Source organism: Lissotriton vulgaris, chromosome 8, assembly GCF_964263255.1.
Source record: "Lissotriton vulgaris chromosome 8, aLisVul1.2, whole genome shotgun sequence".
NCBI classification, from domain to species: domain Eukaryota; kingdom Metazoa; phylum Chordata; class Amphibia; order Caudata; family Salamandridae; genus Lissotriton; species Lissotriton vulgaris.
This window is the reverse complement of record NC_141696.1, coordinates 447,258,000-447,274,216: the sequence shown is the minus strand read 5'-3', so window position 1 is coordinate 447,274,216 and position 16,217 is coordinate 447,258,000.

Sequence of the window (16,217 nt, the reverse complement as noted above, 5' to 3'; positions counted from 1 at the left end):
CATACACCAGAGTGTCGAGGGATGTTACTCAATTACCAGCAGTAATGTGCCAACTGCCTGCGACACACCCAGCATTTACAGGTGACACAGTACTGTTACAGGACACACAGTCTGTAACGCTCTGTAGTAGACAATGGGCCCTGGTGAAGTCAGAACAAGGCACTCCTGTGAACATTGCAAACAAAAACTCCAGGACAAGGTCAGACATCCTGTGTAGGAACCCTCAACCACGATTAAGGTAGCATGTCTCATGTGGGCACAGCCAAACCACCAAAAGATGGAAGATTGCAAATGACATACCAACTACTAGCATGGCCTGTCACACACACCCCGTACAGAAAGTAATCCCATGGGGACAGGCAATGGAGTGCTACACTGTCACAATGGTCATGTACCGCAACTAAACAGTTTCACATATGAATACACATACAACAATAACACGCACAGTGCAGATGCTCAAGTCCATTGTGCCTCTCACACAATGCACTTGGCCCATCATATGAACGTTGTGCATGCACTTAAGTCCCAACATGGACATGTGTATTGCCACGGTGATGCCTCTAGGACAAGTGCCACGTCCTAAAGCCATGATGCAGAAGTGGGTGTACAGGTCCTGGGGGGTTGGCATTGCTTGGCCATCACAGAACAGCAACAACTATCCAAAGTACTGGAATGTATCAGTAAAAAATAAACTCTGTCTCTTACAAGAACCTGCTGCATCTAAACTCTGTACATGCCTGACGCAGCCATAAGGATTGACACTGTATCCTGAATGTAGCGTGAAATGTATATATGTTGTGCTGGCAAGACAAGACACAGCAATGGCTGTGTCACTCATTGTCAAGAGAATGGAAGAAGGAAAAAATACTTTACCACATGTCTATTTGCTACCATTACATACACAACTGAACAGTGACAACAATGTCAAGCTTGTGGAACTGTGATGCTGATAATGGATAAAAAATATCTTTGTATCCTGATAGTGCATTAACTGTGTCTGTCTCTCACACACACAGGGCACCGTGTGGAAACCACCCCCAACCAGGGGGGAGAAGGATCCCAGTCCCAGGCTCAGCAGGACCCTCACCCCACCGACAGCAACGCCACTCAACGCACTGTAGATGACCCTAACCAATCTGGCCCCTCTGGATCCCAAACCCCTGCAGCAACTGTCCCAGCTACATCTGTGCCAACCACCAGACCCATTCCCACCACATCCCAGCAGACAGGTCAGATCCCTGCCCATGATCCAACAGACAGCCAGTCTGAAAATGAGGGACATTCTTTGACAGGCACCCTTGAGGTGGCAGACAACATCCACCCTGCCAGCACTCGGGGGTCCCGTCGATCGGATGTGCCCACAAGCGCAGACCGTGCTTGTTTGGGTCAGGGTGGTGGGAGTGGTGCAAGGTGGAGGCGAGATTCTGGCCAGTCAGCTGCAGGGACCGGTCTGAACTGACTACCATCCTGGAGGCATACCGGCGGGACACCAGGGAGGTTAGCCAGGTAGCGGAGGCCCTCACCGAACTCAAACAACTGCAGGCTGAGCAACATGCCAGGCAAGAACAACATTATGGACGGGTGGAGGCAACACTGGCTGAGCTCTTGACGGTGCATCGGGACATGAGCCAATCACTACTTCGGATTGCTGGTAACATGCAGGAGAAGGAGGAGGAACTGTCTGACATAGCGTCCCATGCATCGCCCAGGCCTGCACCTGAGGGTCCCCCAAGGAAGAAGGGTCATCCACGGCTAAGACGTTGAGAGGCAGTGGGTCATGGACAACTTCCAGGACACCTGACCTGGCATATTGGCCTTGCGTGCAATAGCATCACCCATCAGACTCTCCCACATGGACTTGCTGGTCACAATCTGCCCAATGATGCCAAGCACTGTGTGCTGGACTCTGTTGACTTTAACTGCAAGGCATCTCATCTCCAGCAGTAAACATTGGATTCCCCCCTTTCTGTACAGCACCTACTCACGTTTCCTGCACAAGATCACCTAATAAATTCAAATTTCATCACACACATTTGTGTAGTCATCCTGTAGCCACATGTGTGTGCAAATGTATGAAATGCAAGAGTACGCAACAAACTGTAGCCATCCACACACTTGGATATGCGTCTGGATGAGGACACACATAGGTAACAATATTCCAACAACTAGATACATGGATGGAAACACACACCTGTGATGGTTAGTAAATGCTGGAGGGTGGTTTGCCTCACAAAACTGCTGTTAATGACAGGCACAGGAGAGTCACTTGGAGGTGTATAGATCAGGGCTATAAAGCTAGGTGGCCACGTTGGTAGTACCTACAACTGTGTCCTCAGGTATGTCAACTATCATCAGCATGCTGCTGTACTGTGGATGTGATGAATGGTGCACAGGCAAAGGGTGGCAGCACAGACTGTGGCCTATGGGCTGTATCAGTCTACACAAGCTCACCTGATCACGTGACCTCCCCCTATGGAGTTACAAGTACACAACTGATGTGATGTGTGCAACGCCTACAGAACACCTAGCCACGTGTGACAATTATCTTCACCAGAACGGCCACATCATACCACACCCAAGAGACGTGGTAATGGTGTGTGTACCCGGTGGCTAATCCACTAGCTGTGAGGGAAATGTAGAACAGGTCTGCCAAGGTAGTGTACTGCCACGTTACTGTAAGGAAGGCAAGGTGTGATGCTGTGGTGCTGACAAGGTAACACTGTCCATATTTTGGTGTAAGGAAGGTGTGTGTGTGTGCCCTACGAGGCACATTACCTGGTTGTACGTCGACACACTGTCAGGTGTCTCTGCATAGTCTTGCCAGTATGTGTTGCACACACAGGCAGATGATCCGTCATGGGTGAGGGGTGAGGTTGAGGTCTTCAGATACCAGGTGGATGATTGTCTGGTGTTCCCTGTGTGTAGGATGGCTGGAGCATGCTCTACTAATGGCTTGAAGGAGGGGTAATCTCTAGGCGTGTGTGGTCCTGGATCTGGGTAGTGTGCGCAACATAGTGGCTGTGTATGCAGCAGCAGTAATGAGTGAAGAGATTACGGCTGAAGGTGTGCGACAACTTGCAAAACAAGCACGTACCACAAGGGCATTGTCAAGCCACTAATTCACATGTGTATGTGGAAGCAGGAGTGTCTGCGTCACTCAGGGTCACTGCAAATTAAATGACACAGTAATCAGCAAAGATGACAGTCACAGGACCTGGCCCCTTAGTGGGGCACAGGACACACACCATCAGCAAGTGTAGTCTACATGTACTGTGTCTAAAGCAAAACAGCAGCTACACAAACATCTACCTCACACACAATACTGTACTTAAGCCTCAGCCTACACCATCTATGTTGTCACAGTACACATAAACACCTATCATCAATGATCCTACAATAGTTCATATATTATACATGTACATTAGAAGGACATGTGCATTGACATCAAGGATTTTTTTTGGTAAAACAATTTTTATTGCAGAGTTCAATGAAAGTAGAACAGAATATTGGCAATATTTGTTGCGGGACCCACAGTCCTTCGGTTCCATCCGGTAATCAAGCACACAGCCGTACTACCCACATCCCGGAGGCTGGGTGGCGTTCTCATAACAGTGGTAGGCCGTACATTCCATCGATGAGTGCTGTCATCACTTTTGGTCTACCGCTCTCCGCATTGAATTTTTCTCCCCCCCTCCCCCCCAATCAACTATGTGGTGCTTATATGTTTGCTATCATTATCAGGATTCATCTCCCCTCGCCCTCCCCCCTCCCCCCTGATGTCTGGATCTAGTCTGGTGTCGGGAGTTCCAGCTGCATTGGGAATGCCAGGAGTCGTATGCCTAGTGTTGTGTTCATGTGTCCGGTGTTAGTGCCGGGTTCAGGATCGCCTCCCCCAGGGCCCCAGGGTCAACTGCCTCCTCCTCCTCGTCGCTTTCCACTGCACTATCTCTGAGAGCCTGGACCAGGATTTCCCACGCCATTGCTGCTTCCTGAGCCTTCTCATCTGATCCACGCCGGGCTAGTTGGTACCTAATTGTGCTCTCCGCCGCAGCCCATTTCAGGAACTCGTTCAGCCATCGTCTGTGTGTCGGCGCCGCCCTTGATTTCCACCCTCTAGTTAGCTCCCTCTTCGCTATGAGTAAGCCCATGTCTATAAATTTACTTGACAGTTTGGTTTTGCGTGTGTGCGGGAACCAGTGTAATATCGCAACTGCGCCGTCGTACTGCAGTTCTCTGTCTGCTACTTCGTTCAGGGTGTCGCCCACCTCCCTCCAGTAATCCTGCAAATGCGGACAGTCCCGTAGCATATGTAGGAGGTCAGCATGCAGTTGCGCACATCTGGGGCATGCTGCGTCCTCTGCATCAAAGTATGTTGCTATTTTGAGTGGGGTGAGATAAGCCCTATGGATAATGTAAAGATGTATTAACTGGAAGCGGGCGTTCCTGGTGCTTTTCCTGGCTCTCTGAACCAGTTGGGACCATGTTGTGTCAGGGATCTCTCTTTGTAGGTCAGCTTCCCATTGAGTTTTGAGGCGAGTAAGAGGTTGGATGTTCTCCGTATGCATTCTGGAGTAAAGGCATGTAACTGCCTTGTATGTACCCGCCACCATCATCGTGTATTGGCATGCTGATGTTGTTTTGGGTTCAATCAGTCCCTCCCCCCAGTGTGCTTGTATGGCCCTTGTCACAGCCGCATGTAATAAGTAGTCGCCTCTGGGGAGGTCGTAACGCTCTAGCAGGGTCTGGTAGGGAGTCATTACTCCGTCGTCAAAGAGGTCCCCCACCATTTGCAGTCCAGCCTCCTCCCAAAGTTGGAGTCTCGACCAGTCTCCACCATGTGGCAGCGCTGTTAACATGCCTATCGGGATTTCAGGCGCATAGGGGTGTTCAGGACCAGCCCGCTTTTGCATGCGGTTCCAACATAACCTCATCGTCTGTTCTTCCTGGGATAGCCCGCCAAGTACTAACCTTTGTTGGAGGGTTATAAACGCCAACACGTGGCGGGGGGTGCCTAGATCCCTCTCCTGGTCCGGGCCCCGGTACACTCTCGCCACCTCTTGCGTGAAGTACTGTAGTTGCGCCGCCAGGTAATATAACTCGAAGTCAGGGACCGCCAGTCCCCCCTCGTTCTTCGGGCGGATCAAGGTCGCCAGTGCTATTCTCCGCCTGCCTGCTCCCCATAGGAAGGACACTATTTGGGATTTTAGGCGTGTAAAGACCGCTCTCGGTATCCATATGGGGAGGGTCCTAAAGAAATATAGCAATCGTGGCAGGGCTATCATCTTGAGTAGTGACACTCGGCCTGTCATGGATAGGGGGAGGGTGGCCCAGAAGGACATGGTGCCCCGCAGTGCTCGGATGCAGCGGCCTATATTGCCGTCCAAGAGGTCTGCGGGCGCGTGGTAGATATACACCCCGAGGTAGTGTAGGCAGTCTGCCTCCCAGCGTAGTAGAGGATGGACCAGGGAGCATTTTTCTGTCCTTCATATGGGGAAGAGGCAAGATTTCGTCCAGTTAACTTTTAAACCCGAGACATCTCTGAACCGTGCCAGGAGCTCCTCCGCCCCCGCCACTGCCTCCTCGGCGTTATCTAAAAACAGCAGGAGGTCGTCCGCGTATAGTGAAATATAGTGGTGGGCCCCTCCAACCTCCAGGCCGTGGTAATAACCACCATTCCTAGCCAATGCAGCTAAGGGCTCTACCGCTAGCGCGAACAAGAGAGGGGATAGTGCGCATCCCTGCCTAGTACCCCTGTGTATCTCATATCGATCCGATATCAGAGTCCCCACCCTCACTCTAGCGCCCGCCGATGCATAGAGCACTTTCGTCCACCGTATGTAACCCTCGCCTAGGCCGAAACTGTGCATTACTTTGTATAAATAGTTCCACTCTAGGCTATCGAAGGCCTTCTCTATATCGATCGCCAGTACCATGGGGGCTCTCGCATTCGGTGGGGGTTCTGCTATGAACCGAAGTAACCTGCGGATGTTGTGCGAAGTGTTCCTGGTAGGAATGAATCCCGACTGGTCTGTATGGATCAGGTCTCGCATGTGGGCTACCAGTCTAGTGGCTAGAATCGTACTTAGGATTTTATAGTCAGTTGTCAACATTGACAACGGTCGATATGAAGCCGGTTCAGCGCTGTCCCTACGTGGTTTTAAGAGGGGGATCATGACCGCCTCGCGCATGGAGTGGGGTAACATGCCCTTCACTTTGGCTTCGGTATAAATTATTTGGAGTCTCGGGGCTAGTAGATCTATATATTTCCCGTAAAATTCTATGGGCAGTCCGTCCATTCCTGGCGTTTTATTACGCGCCATCCCTTTTATCGCTCCCCTGATTTCCGTCAATGTGATCGGTCCCCCGATGGCAGCAGTATGTTCTTGGTCTAGGTGCGGCAGACGTACCTCAGACAGTAGCGCTTCTATCGCCTCGTGTCGGTCTCCCAGGTCCCTTCTATATAGTTGTTCATAATACACCCTAAAGCAATCTAATATGTCCGGTTGGGTAGTATAAACTTCGCCACCCGGTCCATTCAAGGACAGGATCGGGGTGTTGCCCCTGGTAGGGTTGGCGAGCCAGGCCAGGAGCGTCCCCGTTTTATCCCCTTCAGCTAGTGTTTTAGTCAGGTAAGTTTTATAGTCAAAGCTACGAAGGCGCTCTACTTCTACTGCCACCGCCTCCCGCGCAGTACAGACCCTCTCTTGGAGTTCGGGGTGGTTAGGCCGTTCTTTTTCTGCCCTTCTCAAGTTTTGCTCCGCTCTGTCTAAATCATCCTGCAATGTTCGTCGTGCGCCCGCAAACTTTCCTATGCAGTGCCCTCGTATCACCACCTTAAGCGCGTCCCATTCCGCGGCTCTAGATGAAGCTGTACCCTCGTTCTCTGCAAAGTATTGGGAGATCCTATCCTCTAACGCTGCACGGAACGGTGGGTCGTCTAGCGTGTCAGGCCGAAGCCGCCACGTCGGGATCCGCGTAATACCGTTCATCCAATCCAGCGTCAGGAGCAGAGGGTTGTGATCTGAAATTGTGCGTGTTAAATATTCAGTCCGGGCCACCATTGACAGCACCGGTGGAGAGCACAAGAAGGCATCCAATCGGACATGCAGGTCGTGTAAGCCGGAATAAAAGGAATAGTCCCTCTCTGTAGGATGTTGTATTCGCCATACATCCGTCAGGTCCCATTGCTGTCGCCAGTCTAATCTATGTTTCGCTAGTCTGTGTATTGGGGATGTATGCAGCGGTGGGTGTGATCTATCTAGTGTGATGTCTTCGATAGAGTTAAAGTCCCCTCCCATCAGCAGCGGCCCGGTGAGGTAGGTAGCTAATGTCTTGGAGAGTCTAGTGAAGTATGCCGCTTGTTCTATGTTTGGCGCATAAATACTGCATAGTGCTATATGGCGGCCTCTGAGTAGTCCCTCAACTGCTACAAATCTCCCATCTGGATCTGTAGTGTGCCTAGTAATCTGGAAGGGAACCCCCGCCCGAATCCAAATGAGTGCACCCCTAGCAAATGCTGAATATGAGGTGTAGAACAGGTGCCCCCTCCATCTCTTTTGCAGTGCTATACCTTCTTTCTTGGTGAGGTGGGTTTCTTGTAGAAAGGCTATGTGAATCCCCCTACGGACCAGGTAGGAGTGTACTTTGTATCTCTTCGCCATTGAATTCAGCCCTCGCACATTCCAGGACACACATTTTAATGATCCCACATTATCCATTGTCTCGTTGCAGTCGGATTAAACCCATTTCCGTTCGCGACCAGACTACAGGTTTGACATCAATCCCACTTGCCCCCAACAAAACCCCAAAACTCCCTCTCTGAGCGTTGGCTTTTCCCAGCTCAGACCCTTCCCCCCCCCCCTCAACTACGCCCTGAGAAACCCCAACCTCTCCAGGCCCCCCCCTCCCCAGAACAGGACCTAACCGCAAAAGAGTTATCCCCATCCAAACTGGAGAGCAACGTGCTCTCAATTCCTCGTACTCCGCAGTTTGTACTGCAGTGGCCTTATGGGCCTCTGGGTGCGTGTATTAGCTTTGTTTTGTTCAGTTCGCTTACCCCATTCCCTCACCCTGGGATGCGTATCAAGGCTTACGTAGTATAGTCTTACAGCTGCCTGCTCAAGTGTTCGTGAGTGCCGGATCAGCCGTGGCAGTCCTTGTCAGATCTGTACGTTCCATGCTCAGATGCCGAAGATTTCTTCTGCCGTTTGCGGCGTAACCTTCGGGTCTTTTGTGCTGTCTTCCTCTGACAATTCCGTCTCCGAGCCTGTTTTTTGTTCCTCTGAGTTCGAGTCCCTTTCCGTTAGTGTCGGCGTTGTGCCAGAAACCTTCTTCACTGCTTGCAGTGCTGCTTTCCTTTCTTCTTCCGTCTGAGAGTCCGTTGGTTTTTTGGAGTTGCGCCTATACGTCCCGGGCCTCTTGGATTGCCGTGCCGGGCGCTGGTGAAGCTCTTCCTCCGCTCTGTGGCGAGCCCCGTCCGTCCCAGCCTTATAAGTTTCCCACCAGTCCCATGCCTCCGCAGATGTCATGAAGAATAAGGCCTTCCCATCTACTAGTATCCGCAGCTTGGCCGGGAACAACAGCGAGTATTGTAGCCCCTCCGTACGCAGTTCTTTTTTGATGGACAGGAAGGAGGCACGTAGTTTTTGAGTCTCGAAGGTGTAATCCGGGAAGAGCGTGACATTTTTATTGTCGACTTGGAAGGGCCCCACTTCCCTCGCTCGCTGCAGTAACCAGTCTCTGTCTTTGTAGTGGAGTAATTTGATTACCACCGGACGAGGGGGTAGACCCGGCTTCGGGGGTCTGGCCGGGACTCGATGTGCCCGTTCTATAGTGAAGAAAGGGGATAGGCCCTCCGGGGCCACCACAGTTCTCAACCAGTCGTCCAGGTAGCCTGCCATGTCCGTTCCCTCTTTTTTCTCCGGAAGGCCTACCAAGCGTACATTATTCCGCCGACTGCGATTTTCGGCGTCTTCCGCCCGTCTCTCTAGCGCTTGTATGCGGTCCAGCGCTTCAGGTAGCCTCCCCTTCGTCGGAGCATGTTCCGGCACGATATCTTTCAGGGTGGCCTCCGCCTCCTTCACCCTATCGGCCAATTTCCCGTGGTCCGCTCTTAGGAGTCCCAGCCCTGTCGATACCTGGGCAATATCCCGGTGTAGGGCGTCTTTTGTGGCCGCGATAGCGTTGAGGATCTTGTCTTGCATCTGTTGCAGCTCCGATGGAGGTTGCTGAGTGTTCTCTGGAGCTTCCACGGTCGGGCCAGCGTCCCCCTTCGGACCCCGCGGCTTACCCATGTCGCTCTGGCAGGAACAGCTGTCTCCGATGAAGCAGTCGTTGGTCGCCGGGTCTCCCAGCAGGTGGCCAGTTCGCACTCCCCAGCCCTGTGCGCGTTGCTGAAAGGTGTTTTTCGTGTCGCGGAGGTTGCCGATTCCCTTCCGGTGGTGCCTGTCGGGGCCTCGGTTCTGCCGCCTCAGTGGTGTGTTCGCCTTTTTTGGGGAGCAGTAATGGTGTCTGTGGGCGTACTTCCCAGTGATGGGGCTCCGTCGCGCCTGGATTCCTCTCTCCGCTCAGTTCCCGATCACCGATGCTAGGCACTCCACCTCTGGGCGCTCCTCACTGCTGCTGTGCTGGGTTCCTGGATGTAGTTCTGTGCACAGCAGGGGGGGGTTAGTAGGGTCTAAAACCGGGATGTCAAGGTTTCGTACCCAGGGTGGGCTAACCCTTCTCGCCTCTGCTACTCCTCCGGGTCCCTTACTGGGTAGTGCAGGGGCCCCACATCGGTGGCGTCACCAGTAGCTCGGAGCAGTCGTGTGGACCCTCATGGGTTACCCCCCCCCCCCCCCCCCCCGGTGGTCTGCCTGGTGCGTAGGTCGAGGGTGCACCCCCGCAAAGCCGGGGCTTGGGTACAACTTTCGCGGAGGAGGTGAGGTCCCCGCTTATCGGTGCCTTCTGTGTCCAGTATAGTCTGCAGTAGTAGGGCGCACTTGTTGGGCAGCTGAGCCCGGTCTCGGGACACACACAGCTTAGCTACCGGCTGGGTAGGGCTCCGCTAATGGCGCTGGCTGCGTCCGAGTAATCTAGACGGATTCCCAGGCAATCCCTGCGCACCGTTTCCGTTGCTCTCCTACCTTCAGGCCAATAGACTCCGGGTCAGAGCCACTGACATCGGATGGTCGTTGCCACTCAGCAGCCCCGGATCAGGCTCCCCGCTGACGTCGCAGGTAGTGCGGCTCGCTTCAGCCGTATTTGCAGCTCTGGTCCCGCCGTGCACATTAACGGTGGGGTTCCGCCGTTAGGGTTACAGGCCCCCAAGCCGGGGTGTAGATTTCAGCTGCTCCGGGCCGGGACTCCGCCAGGCCGTCCGGGCCCCGCCTCGCTGCTTGCCAACCTCGGGTCCGCCGGAGTGCTGAGTCGGGCTGAGGGCTGCGCTCGCCCGGTCACCGGACTGCAGTCGTTGACCGTCTGGGCAACGGAACAGCTCTAGCGGTCACCAGCAGTCATCGGCGAGCTCCGCGCCGCCATTTCGTGTCTCCCCGGTCCGGGCCCTTTGTGGCTCGATTCACCCTTTGGAGGCGTCCGGTCGGCTCGTCACTCGGCCTGAGTAGGCACAGATGATATTTGTGGGATCGACCCGAGTTTCACGGGGATCCCTCTGCTGGTTCCGGATCCTTTCAGGATTATCGGGCTGTGGGCGAGGAGCCTGGCTAGGCTGCGTCCGTACCCATCGGCTGCAAGCCACGCCCCTTGACATCAAGGATGCACAATATTAGTTTGGAATGACATGTCATGCACAACATGATGATTTACCTTGTGAGGCCATGGAGCAAAATCCAACATACATGGTCAGTGCCATTGACCAGTAGACAAAATAAGTCATTGAATGATCTCACCTGGAATGCAGCTGAAACATTCGCCACTAGACTGCCAGGGACTGGCCGTACCTTACTCCATCAGAGTGGTGTGATGCTCAAAGGGTTCCACCTCCAAATAGCCCCTTGGTCTGAGTACAAATGACAGACACAAAAGGGTGATCAGGCGAGGGAAGGAGAGGATGGGAACTGCAGGGAGGGAGACCTGAAACAGAGGCAAAAAAGCATTAGGAGTACAATCTCATGTCACAGACACTACAAATACCACATGATATTCACTGTACCAGTCACACCTGTGAAGTGTACCGACTGTAGCCAATTAGAGAGCAGTCATCATGCTATCACATAAGAGCAGATGACGTAACACGGACACATGAAACCTAGAACAGCCTGTCACCTAATTCAGTCTTGTGTAAAGGTCACAAGTCTGCTACGATGCAATGAGATTTGTGTTTACAAATAATCATTCACACAGTGAAGGTGGTGTAGCGGTAGTCACAACCTACAGTGAGGTAACGACACAACAGCGACATGACATACTGCAACAAGGAGTAATGCATCCATGCGAGCAGAATCACAGGACAGTTGTCTTAACATGTGGAACTTTCACTGGGCCACACCTACACAACATGGTTGTTATGTACCAAACTGGACTGGTCCACAAGGTGGAGGTGATTGTAATGCACACAGTGAGGCTGCAATCCCCCACTGAGTCTGTGGTTGTGACCTCCCACACAATGTCAAACCATGGTATTTGCAATGTCTCAGTGTCAATGTCAACACACATTAATACTGCCATCAGAGTCTAAAACAACTACAGATGACTGTCAGGTGGGGTGACTATCCTGTCATGGGAGTGGGCCTACATGTAATAGGAAACATGATGTGGTTACATGTATGCATGGTCAAACAAGATGCGCAAGAACATGTACCACACTATTGAAAACATACCAACGCTAAACAGCCTTATATGAGTCCTTACCCAAATAGACATTTCCACATGTCCATGCATGCTCCCTTGATTCGGCTGATATTGCAATCATGATGAGCAATAGCAGGATGACCAAGATGGCACCAGCGGACAACAGGCAGGGCGAGCTGGGGAGAGGCGCACAAGGGGTCAAGTCCTGTAGAATGTCATTCTGACATACTCATGTTAATTAGCCTGATGTTGTAGTACACTTATACATTCCAAGTACACACATAGCACATATGTGTGTTGCAATACATCTGCACCTGTGTGACACTGCACATCAAACATAAAATTGACATTGCATACAGTCAGCTGCATACACAGCATGCTACCCATGCAACTCTAAAGTTGAGGTTTGGACAATTTTCACCTATGACTCACCATCATGAAAAGAAGTTGCGGATGAGGTGACTCCGGATATCATCTTCAACCTCCTCGTCACTCGCATCCTGGCCAAGGACTTCGTCCTCAACGGGCGGATGTTCCAGCTCATCAGGATCTAGGATGAGTGGCACAGCCTTCTCCACTGCCATGTTGTGCAGCATGCAGCACACAATGAAGATGTTACACACCTTGAGTGGGGTGTATTGGAGTGCACCGCCTGTCTTGTCCAGGCACCTGAACCTGCTCTTCAGGAGTCCAAATGTACGCTCGATCACCCGCCTGGTCTTCCCATGAGCATTGTTGTACCGCTGGTCTGCAGCTGTCCTGGGATTGCGTAGGGGAGTCATTAGCCACGGCATGTTTGGATATCCTGCGTCTCCTGCAAATTGACATCATGGAAATGAGTGTGTAATATGATGCCGTTCATGAAGTAATGACATACTGACATACATGGCTAACAGAGTACACCCACCAACTAGACATGCTCGATCGTTGTGCAGCTGTAGCATCATCTGTGGTATCCTGCTACGCCTCATGATGAAAGCATCGTGGCACGATCCTGGAAAGCGAGCACAAACATGTGAGATAAGCATGTTGGCAAGACACACCACCAGGGCATTTATCGAGCGGTAGTGTTTCCTGTTGCGGTACGCTTGCTCCTGAGCCTGTGGTGGCACCAGAGTAACATGTGTACCATCAATTGCACCAATTACATGTGGATGCGTCCCAGGGCATAGAATTCCCCCTTGACATCTGTCAACTGTTCAGGAGTAGGGAATGTGATGAATTCATCAATGTGCAGCAACATTGCATCCAATACATCACTTAATACCCGGCTGAACATTGTCTGTGACATCCCTCCCACATCAGCTATGGTAAATTGGAACGTACATGTGGCAAAGAAATGTAGTGCCGCCATCACCTTTACCTTGGGTGTCAGCGCAGTCGGATACCTATGTCAAGGTAGCAGGTGTGCTTCCAGTCTGTCCGTCAGGTCCTGAATCAACTGTGCTGGGAAGCGGTAACGCCGTATGCAATCACGTTCCCTCATGGCATCCAAGTCTGGCAACGGCCTTTCGAGAGGGGGTGCCCTGCAAAATATTTTCCGGTGAAAAATTGTGTACAACTGTCAGACAAAGAAAATTACAATGTACATGGCACAAGCAACACTGCTCAACACATCAATACAATTGTGAGTGTGGCGTGGGCTACACACACAGGAAACATGTGACAGCTCCAAGCCACTCCTACATGTAAAGTACAAGACCTGTGGTTTGTGGAATGGATATGACATGCATACAAATGATCTGATGGGAAGGTCTGAGTGAGCGGGACAATGTATCTGGTCAGTCACACACGTCACGTGATTTGCATTAGGAGGTTGTCTGCACCTCCAGACAGCAGTGCACACACCCACAACACATGTTCCATCATTTGCACTGATCAGACATATTCTCTTTGCGGTGTGACATTTCCAATAGTCAAACATAGGCATCATCAGACAGCATAAATTTATCTTATTGACTATTTGTGTATGATGCCATCACACATATGGACGGATCATTGGAACAAGTGGCATGGTGTGCGTACATGGGAAACCCTCTCATCACAGCAAGGACACATCATCTATGCTCCTACAGCAGATATACTTAACAGTATGAACAAGTTACATACCTTTTGTAACGAATCATCTGTAACAGTAGTCTGCATCAGATTCCTACCTTGGAAAACATACCCCAGCAAGACCAATGCCTGTGGTGGGTCTTGAAAAAAATAATCACACAAGAAAATCCAGGAGGACGGAGCGGCCAAATAAGACATCCCTCCGGACTTGGTTGTCCAGGCAGTAGTGTTTTCCAAACGTGTGCATTGAGGCCCACGTAGCTGCCTGACAAATGTTCTGCAAGGGGACTCCCCGACCAAGGGCAGTAGTAGCCACCGTGTCCCGAGTGGAATGGGCCCTCAACCCAACATGAGTCTACGTATTTGGGAAGGGGTACCGAGCCTTCATACACCAGACAACACACAGAGAGATGGTCTGCTCGTGTACCGGCCTTCACTTTACAGCAAACACGTGACAGACTAAAAGGTGTTCATCCACCAGGAACTGTTGTGTGCGATCCACATAGTATGTGAGCACACATTTTGGGTCCAGACGGTGTAGCTGCTCCATCTCCTTTGGGGGATCCGTAGGCAGGAATAAGGTGTACAAGGTGAAAGAGTGCCCAATGTGGATGTCCTTGTCAAACTAGTGCTGGAAATAGGGTGTTTTCTGAAACGCAAACTTGTCCGGATAGACTGAAAGGTGAGAAGGTTATGTAGAAAGAGCCTGAACCTCACTCACTCTCCTGGCAGAGTTGATGGCAAAGAGAAAAGCAGTCTTCGGAGTAAGAAGGTGGAGAAGAAAATTGTGCAGTTGCTCAAAGGGAGCACACATCAGAAATGTAAGAACCATGTTGAAGTCCCACTGAGTCATCACATACGGAACATGATGAAACGTGTGTCTGATGCCTTACAGAAAACAACTCACAATAGGGGACTAGTACAAAGAAAGTTGATCAGTCAGCCTTAGTATGGGTGAAAGGCCAGGAACGTAGCCCTTGACAGTGGCCGGAGCAGAGCCCTGCTGGGCATGAGGAAGAAGGAAGAGATGAAATTCATGAAGAGGTGCAGAAGGAGGGTCCACAGCCCTTGGTGTGCACTATGCCACAAATCTGGTCCACCTACAGGCGTATTCCAACTTTGTGGAGTGATGCCTGGCAGCATGGATGATATTACAGACTTTAGGATGAAAGTCAAATGGCCTCTACTGTCGCCGCTCAATCTCCAAGCATGGAGGTGGAGACTGTACAGGTACGGGTGGTGGACCGTCCTCTGCTGCTGCAACATAGGGTCCTCCACGAGAGGCAGGTGAACTGGCTGGTCAACTGACATACTGATAACTCGGGATACCAGTACCAACATGTACATCCGTGTTGCGCAGCTAAGGCCAAAGTGCATCTGGGAAACAGAAAGTGCTTGTGGCCTAACATGAACCGCAGGTAGGGCCGGCGGGCCGGCAGGATGGGGATGCAGAAATATACATCCTGCAAGTCCACCGCTACCATCCCGTCTCCTTGGTCCAGGGCAGGTAGGACATGAGCCACTATCAGCATTTTGAGCGTCTACTTCCGGAGGAAGCCATTGTCGTTACATGTTTCCAAGATAGTGGGTAGGCCCCCATTGGCATTCTTGGGTAGCAGTAAGAAGTCGGAGTAGCAGACACACCCTATTTTGGGCCCAGGAATGGGGATGATGGCCCCCTTGGCCAAGAGGGCTGTAACTCCTGCATGCTGCAGTTGCCAATGATCTCCACATACGCTTTTGTATTGCGGTGGCATGGCTTCAGTGGTTGCATCAAGGGTGAGGGAATAGCCGCTTGGGATGATTTTCTGCACCAACTTGTCAAAAGTGATAGTGCGCCAGTGGTGGAGGTGTTGCCGAATCATGCCCTCCACTGGTGTCACATGGCCCTGAAAGTACAGAGTAGGTGTGTGTGTAGGCAGATGTTGCAGGGGAGGTGTGGACTGACCTCCCCGATGTCCCCGACAGCCGCCACAGCGGTTACCTCTGGTGCTACTGCGGTGGATGTTAGTCAGCGTTGCGTGGCTGCCAGAACATGTGTGTGTGCCACTTCCTTGGCCACAAAAAGAGCAAAAGGTACCAGTTTTCTGGTGCAGGGGCAACAGGCCCATGGACCTGCCCGTAGCCCTGGAGTCCTTAATGTGCTACAGCGCATGGTCTACCTTGTTGCCAAAACGGCAACTAACATCAAACAGCATGTCCATGAGTGTACTTTGGACATCGGGTACAAATTGGTTGGACTCCAACCAGGCTTTGCTACAATTTGGCTCCGTGGTTGCCATCGCCCTGCCCAGTGAGTTGATGTGATCCAGCCCACACCGCATCAAATGCCATGCCGCAGCTTGCCCTTCCACAAGGGCGCGTGCAAG